Raw genomic sequence first — 7,441 nt, 5'->3', positions numbered from 1 at the left:
ACCTGGTCGATATCATAACGGCTAACTGGTTGTCTTTCTCAGAATCACTTGAATATCCTGAAAATTCCATCCTGAATCAGGAGAAACATTGAACAAGTGAGCAGAGTTATGCAGGTCAGATGGGTGGAGTCTGACATACTACTGCTACTTGTGGGGGGGGGGCAGCGGGGGCAGGAGCATCAGCTGCCTGTTTGTTTTTAAACAAACAGAATTGCTCCTGTTCTTAAAACAAACTCTCTTTCTTTAAATGGGGACTGTCCTGACAAAAATGAAAACATCAGTTTCCCCAAAACATCCTAGGTGGGGCAAAGCAGTGCTCTAGGTGGGGGCAGTGAACTCACTGGCCCCGCCCTACACCTCTTTGCTCTTTTGGGAGGGGAGCTTTCTGTGTCTTGTATTTGTACAATGGAGGTGCTCCCCTGAACTTGCAAGAAATGGCTGAACTAAGACAATGTGGTTTTTACTCTCTCTCCCCTCTCTCTCGTTGTGCTTTCATCCATTCCTCCTCCCGTATGGAAAAATGCCATCGCAGAACCTTTAGTTAAATTCAGGCGCACTGTGGGGTAATTTGAACTTGTCTCATAATAAAGCAGCAATTTCTACAGCAGAGGCTGAATCTGTGAAAATACTTTAAGGATTGAAGCTGTCCAAAACATCTGGTAGTTCTAAATGTTTGCTAATGGGTTGGCTTTACATATTTCTACTGTCACCTTCTTTCACTCAAGTGCTTTTTTAATAGCTTTTTTCCCTTGAGACTTTTTATATCATTTTGCTCTTCACAGTAAGGAATAAAAGTTAATGTCAGAATATCCTGTACTTTGGAAATGCCTTTTTGTGGGGAGGAGGCAGTGGCTTGGGGTCTGCGGCGGGGGAGATGGGACGCACAGCTTTCAGCCATGTACAAAATTTTCACAAGACCAAAATTGCCCATGAATCAGCAAAACATGCAGCTACTTGAAGAAAACTTCCTATCTTGTATATTCAGTAAACATACTGCAAGACAGTACAGGGTTGGTTCTAAGATATTTGCCAGGAGGGATGTGTTAAAATGTTAGTTCCTCCACACAGCAAGTTCCCCTCAGCAGACGTTTGCTGCAGAAGTGATCCCAGCTGGGCCATCTAGGAATACTACTCACCATTAGAATTCATTGTGAGGAGGACAATGATAACTTGTCACAGCGCTACAGCAGAGGAGGGCAACTTGTGGCCCTCCAGACGTTGTTTGATTGCAACTCCCATCAGCCCTAGCCAGCCTAGCTAGTGGTGAGGGATGATAGGAGTTGTAGGCCAACAACCTGGATCTGAGATAGCAGGCAAGAGATGAAAATTGCTTTGCAAAGATCTGAAGACTATGTGAAAATAATGTGTATTTGTTATTTATTACATTTATATACTGTCTTTCCTCCAAGGAGCTCAAGGTGGCATACATGCATTCTCCCCACACCCATTTTATTCTCTTGCTGACTGTTTCCCATATAGAAATGTGAGGCTGTTGTTGGGTTATTTGAGGGTTGTTTCTCCTCAAATAACCCAGGTTTGGACAACATGACAAGCTGCACCTGGGAGGGTAATTAAGCACATGGCACCTGTGATGTGCTGCTGTGTGCCACAGCTTAAACAAGCCACTGTGGGTATCATGCGAACCAGGTCAGTGACTGGCCCAAAGTCATGCAGCGAGTTTTGTGGTCGAGTGGGGATTTGAACCTGGGTCTCCTCAATCTTTGTGTGACACTATAATCACCACATGTCACTAAAACCACATGGTTTAAACATGTTTACACTGGCTGCCAATTTGTTTCCAAGCAAAATAGAAAGTGCTGGTTCTTACCTTTAAAGCCTTACATGGCCTAGGTCCAAGGTACCCTAGGGAGCGCCTTCTCCCCTATGTCCCAGTCTGCCACCTAAGGTCCTCTGAGGGCTCTCTGCTGTGGCCGCCTAATGTGAGATTGGCAGCCACACGCAAGAGGACCTTTTCCTTTGCCACCCCTCAGTTGTGGAATGACCTGCCAGTTGAAATGCGCCTGCTGACCTCGTTGAAGGTTTTGAAACAGGCATTAAGGACGCTATTATTCCTGGAGGCCTTCCTTCTTTGGAACTCTTCTTCCGTTTGCTGACTTCTGTATATTGTTTTAAGCAGTGTTGTTTTAAGCTGTGTTTTATTGTTGGATTAAAAAAATGTTTTAGTTCAAAGTTGTTTTTAGTTATATGTCATTTGTAGATATTGTCTTTGAACTGTGGTGCTGAAGGAAAATTCTGAGAGTGCCTTGGACTGCAAGAAGATCAAACCAGTCCATACTCCAGGAAATAAAGCCAGACTGCTCACTTGAATGAATTATATTAAAGGCAAAACTGAAGTACTTTGGCCACATAATGAGAAGACAGGATGCCCTGGAGAAGATGCTGATGCTAGGGAATGTGGAAGGCAAAAGGAAGAGGGGCTGACCAAGGGCAAGATGGATGGATGATATTCTGGAGCTGATGGACTCGACCTTGGGGGAGTTGGGGGTGGTGACGGCCGACAGGAAGCTCTGGCGTGGGCTGGTCCATGAAGTCATGAAGTGTCGGAAGCGATTGACTGAATAAACAACAACAAGATATTGTCTGTATGTTTTTATGTAAATGGTTTTAAAACTTTGTATATTGTATTTTAATGTTTTAACCTTTGTAAATCACCCAAAGAGCTTCTGCTATTGGGCAGTATAGAAATAACAACAACAACAACAACAACAACATCTCTCTTGTTAATTTTACGGATGAGTCAAAGCTTTAGGCTATACTCCAGAAAGCTTTTTCAGAGAATGGTATGAATCCATTCTTCTAATTCTGCAGTTCACTCTGGACATGTCCAGCATAGAGGTCTAGAGCATACCAGACTGCTGGGTATATGCTATAAGGTTTCCAGCACACCAAGGGGATAAACATAATATCACTGTCTCTTCAGCTGGTTGTTGACTTTCAGTCATGGGTGGTGTGCATAGACAGCTCAACTCTCATTTATTTCTGGTGATCTGGCACAGAACTTTCCTGCCCCATCTGGAAGCTGTGATTTCAATCAGATTCTGAGTGGAACGAAACTCACCCCATTCCCAGTTAATTGGCTCTTTTGCACCAGTGTCCAAGCATCATTTATCTGGGCCTAGTTCCAGACACACACGCACACCTTTTCGAACTAAAATCCCTTATCTGTTTTGGAAGAAAACAACAACTAAAAACTTGATTAGTGTCTTTTAGCTTCTTTTAGGTCACTTTGTTTAAGCTCTATATGTTTCTGACTGCTCAGTTTGTACTCATAGTCAGATATGGCATTTATGCATCATCAGCATCATCAATTTATGTAGCTCCAACAATGTGCATGATGCTTTAAAGAGCACAAACTTTACTGATCCCTTCCTCAAAGATCTTGCAATCTAAAATGCATTACAGGGAAAATAACAGAGGAAGAGGCAACAGAAGTAAAGTGACTAAGGATGCAATCCTATGCATGTTTAGACAGAAAAAGTCCTATAACTCCATGATGGCTTTAACAGAGGGCAGTCCTTTGTTTGAAGGCCTGTCAGAGAACTGTCCTCTATTTGAAAGGCCATTCAGTAAGTCTGGTTTAAAGAAGAGAACCCTCAGAAGGGAGAGATGGGCTCTGCCTCTGAAGCTGCCCATCAACGGCACTTGGACAGCAGACTGAGCGTGCAGACATGGTGGTCACCTGGGCACACTCTTCCCTACTCTGGTGAGATGTGCTGTATTTCTATTTAAATTAGAACAATCACTTCTAAATTTGCATTTGTACATATCAATTAACTTACTCAAATTGTATGCAAATCTGTGTCCTTTTTTGGCTATGCAGAAGTGGCCACCCTACCTGGAGGTAAATAGGGCTGCCACTCTTTACATGTTTGGTTTATGAAGACTCTCAGGGCAGGCACGAGACATGTGGATGCCTGAGGTGAAGGATGAGAGGGCAACAGGCTAAAGTGTAGTGGGTTCAGGGCAAGCTGTGTGGCCTGCCTTGCGCCCTGCAGACGCAGCACCAGCGTGCATCATGCAAGCTGAGCAATGCATCTGTTCAGAAGGTACTTCCTGGTTCCACTTTCCCAAAGGAGGGAGGGGAAGGGAGAAGATCTGGGACTGTGCATATGTTCGTTGCTGATTTTGTTTATTTATCTGTCTGCCCTCCTCAAAGGTCCTCTCTCTTAAGTGGGGGAGAGAGATGTCCTCCACATCTAACATGTTTCTGTTACGTTCCTGATACAACTTGCAGCCCATCTTTCCCAGTACAAATTCTCACATTCAGATTTGTCTGAGATACAAAGAGCATATTTTATGAGCACTCGAGGGTTGATCAGGGATGCCCAGGGAAACTTTTCCTGAGCAGCTGAGCAGATTCCTGGGCCAAATCAGAAACTTCTTTTCAGTTTTAAAAGTTGTTTGCCATGTAGCATGGATAGCTTTTTGTTTGTTTGTTTGACACAAGCTCAGCACCCCCCTACATGTGTGGAACTAGTTGCTGGTCTTTGGAACCCAGCCCAAATCTTCTAAGAACATCAGCGGGATCGAAGCCCTCTGTCTATTCTATGCCCAGCCAGCATGAGCCAGGCAGCATGGGAGGAGGATGAAGGTGATTTCACCTCCTGTTCCTCCTCCTCCTCCTAAAAAAAATTAGCTAGATGGGCCTCTGAACCACTGTTGCGCACTTACCAGAAGTGGACAGGGATGGGCGATGGACAGGTCAAAGGATCTTGAGGTTCCTGGCCTTTCTTCTCCCCTCCCTTCCCCTCCCAATGGAATCCCCCCCCCCTTTCCCCTCTACGAGCTCATCTGAAATCACTTGTGACCTTGGAGAAAGCAACCCCTCCATCTGCAAGGGGGTGGGGGAGGGGAAGGATCTGATACCAGATCTCCCCTCCCAAGATCATAGGTGTGTCTACGGTCTCAGGAGGGGGGATCCAAAATATCCTATGGCCCCTGGGATGCTCTCGTTAGACATCCTGGGCAATCACTGAGAGGCTTGTGATCCACAGGAGATGTTTTTATATACCAGCCAATTTAAATTTTAAGCATTTGCTTTCCCTCTCTGAGGCAGTAGAAGATGTCCAGATGATTAAATGCCTTTATCCTGTTAAGATCAGTTTGAAGCTCAGCTATAATTTCCTAGATATCCTTCCAGCTTTTCCTGTTTATGTATCTTTCATGTACATTTAAAAAATGCAGTACACCTGGGATTGTTCATTATCAAAATACTTAATAAAATACAATTCTAAAGTTCAGTAACATCCATCTTCTAAACTACCAAATGCAATAATTTCCTTGACAGGACAGACAGCAATTTTGTTCTCAGTGGGTGAGCATTAATGAAGGATTTTTTGTAAAAAAATGTTTTCAGTAATAAGTTAGTCAAATAAATTATCCAAAATAATGTCACATGGAAACAAGACATTCGGCCCTGCAATGACCAGGTGCATGTAAGAAGAAACCCTAGTCTTAGGGTGAAGCAAGTGTGGCATAGCTTCCAAAACCAACCAACCTGTGTCAGGGTTGAGGGAAGAGCTCAGTGGTGGAGCACATGCTTTGCATGCAGCAGGCCCCATGTCAAGTCCCTGGAATTGCCCAGCAGGGCTGGGAAAGAATCCTACCTGGAACCTGGAGAGCTGCTGCCAGTCAGTGTAGGTAGTGCTGAACTATATGTACCAATATTCTGACTTGGTATAAGGCACCTTTCGATGTTCATGTTTTCCTTCCTATCCCTGTAATGTGCAGTTCTAGTAATATGTGATATGACATCACCTTGTCATGTGTGTCCCGGCCAGCAGCCAACAACGTGGTGTGGAAATTCACAATGTGATGACTGTGCCCCCCATAAGTGCACATTACACAATGAGGTTGTGTTTCGTAATGGCACATTACACAGAAGGGCTGTTCAGACAACACGCTAACCCACGCTCAGTGGTTGAGTGTGCGTTGTTAAACCATGGGTTAGCATGTTGTCTGAACCCAGGACATTTTCCGCAGGGTGGCTTATTAACTATGCAGTGTGGCTTGTTAACCACTCTGAACAACTCAACAAGCAGCCATGGGTTCTCAAGGTGGCTTCTTGAAGAAAAATAAGCCACACATTGCAGGGTTAAGAAGCTATCTGGTGGAAAATGCCCTTGGTTCAGACAAGACACCAACCCACGGTTGAACAAACAACCCATGGTTCATCAACAACCCACACTCAAACACTGAGTATGGGTTGGTGTATTGTGCGAACCCAGTCATTGAATGGGGGGAAATCAAAATGGAGTTCCCATTTTGAGTACCCGCCCTAAACTCATCTTCACATCTAATCCAACCTTATGCTATAGTTGCTGTTGCTTTATATCAGTAGTCATATATCAGTGTTGGTAATCACTGGGGTTGCCATCTTTTTCACTCCTCTTTCCTCTGAAAGGGAAAGGGGCCTTTCATGTATGGCAAATATTTATTTCTTTGTTTTGTAAAATTGCCCCCTCACGTAGTTCAGCACTAGTTCTGTGCAATATTCTTCTCTGCAAGATGTTCCACCCATGCTGATTTTGGGTCTCACAGTCTGCCATGTAGTTATGGCATACAGTTCATTTTCTCAGTATATGATCATCATGTCTCCATCATATTTTCACTGCAGGTCTACTGCTAGTTCATGCAGGGGTGGGGAACCTCTTTCAGCAAATTGTAGCTTGAAGGTCTTACTGCCAGTAACTAAGCCTTAGGGGCGCCCTTAGGAGCCACAGCGGTACAGGCGCTGGTAACTTCAAGACTGGATTACTGCAATGCGCTGTATGTGGGGCTGCCCTGAAGGCTGTGTTCGTCGCTCCGAAATCTGTTCTAGATATGGAGCAGTACATAAATATTGTAAATAAATAAATAAATAAATAAATTCGACCTTTTAGAATGGCGAAAAATGCACAAAAGCCAGGAAACAACCAAACAATTTGTGGTTGGGGGAGAAAAGGGGTGGGGACAGAGAAAGGCAGCATAGCCATCAGGGGAACCCGTATTTGGCCCCTGGGCCCGAGGTTCCCTACTGCTGTACTGGGGATATAGTACTGGTAGCAGAGTTCTTCCCTACCAATTAACTCTATCACAGCAAGCAAGCTGTGGTCTGAATAGAGCTTTATTCCATGTATGCCCAGTTGCTAAGGGCCCTCTGTGGGGTTATAATTACCAATTAGAAGTTGAGGCGCTCTAATCTTGGCTGTTCAGAAATGTGCTGGAACTGAGGCCAGTCTAAAGCTGTAATACATCTGGGGGTTTTATCACTTCCTTTTTTCAGCAGTGCTAAGTTGAAACCAGGCACAGCTGATGCTCTGGACATAAAGGTGTTTGTGAGGGCATGTCATTCCAGAAAGGTGTTAAGAAGGAGAAGGAAGGTTACTTATTGGTAATGGAGCGTTTCCAAATACACTGCCCCTTAAAAATGCACCAGGTA

The sequence above is a fragment of the Heloderma suspectum genome, chromosome 7, assembly GCF_057233095.1.
Source record: "Heloderma suspectum isolate Gila_16-S chromosome 7, 16-S_ref, whole genome shotgun sequence".
Lineage (NCBI taxonomy): Eukaryota > Metazoa > Chordata > Lepidosauria > Squamata > Helodermatidae > Heloderma > Heloderma suspectum.
This window is presented reverse-complemented; position numbering follows the sequence as displayed.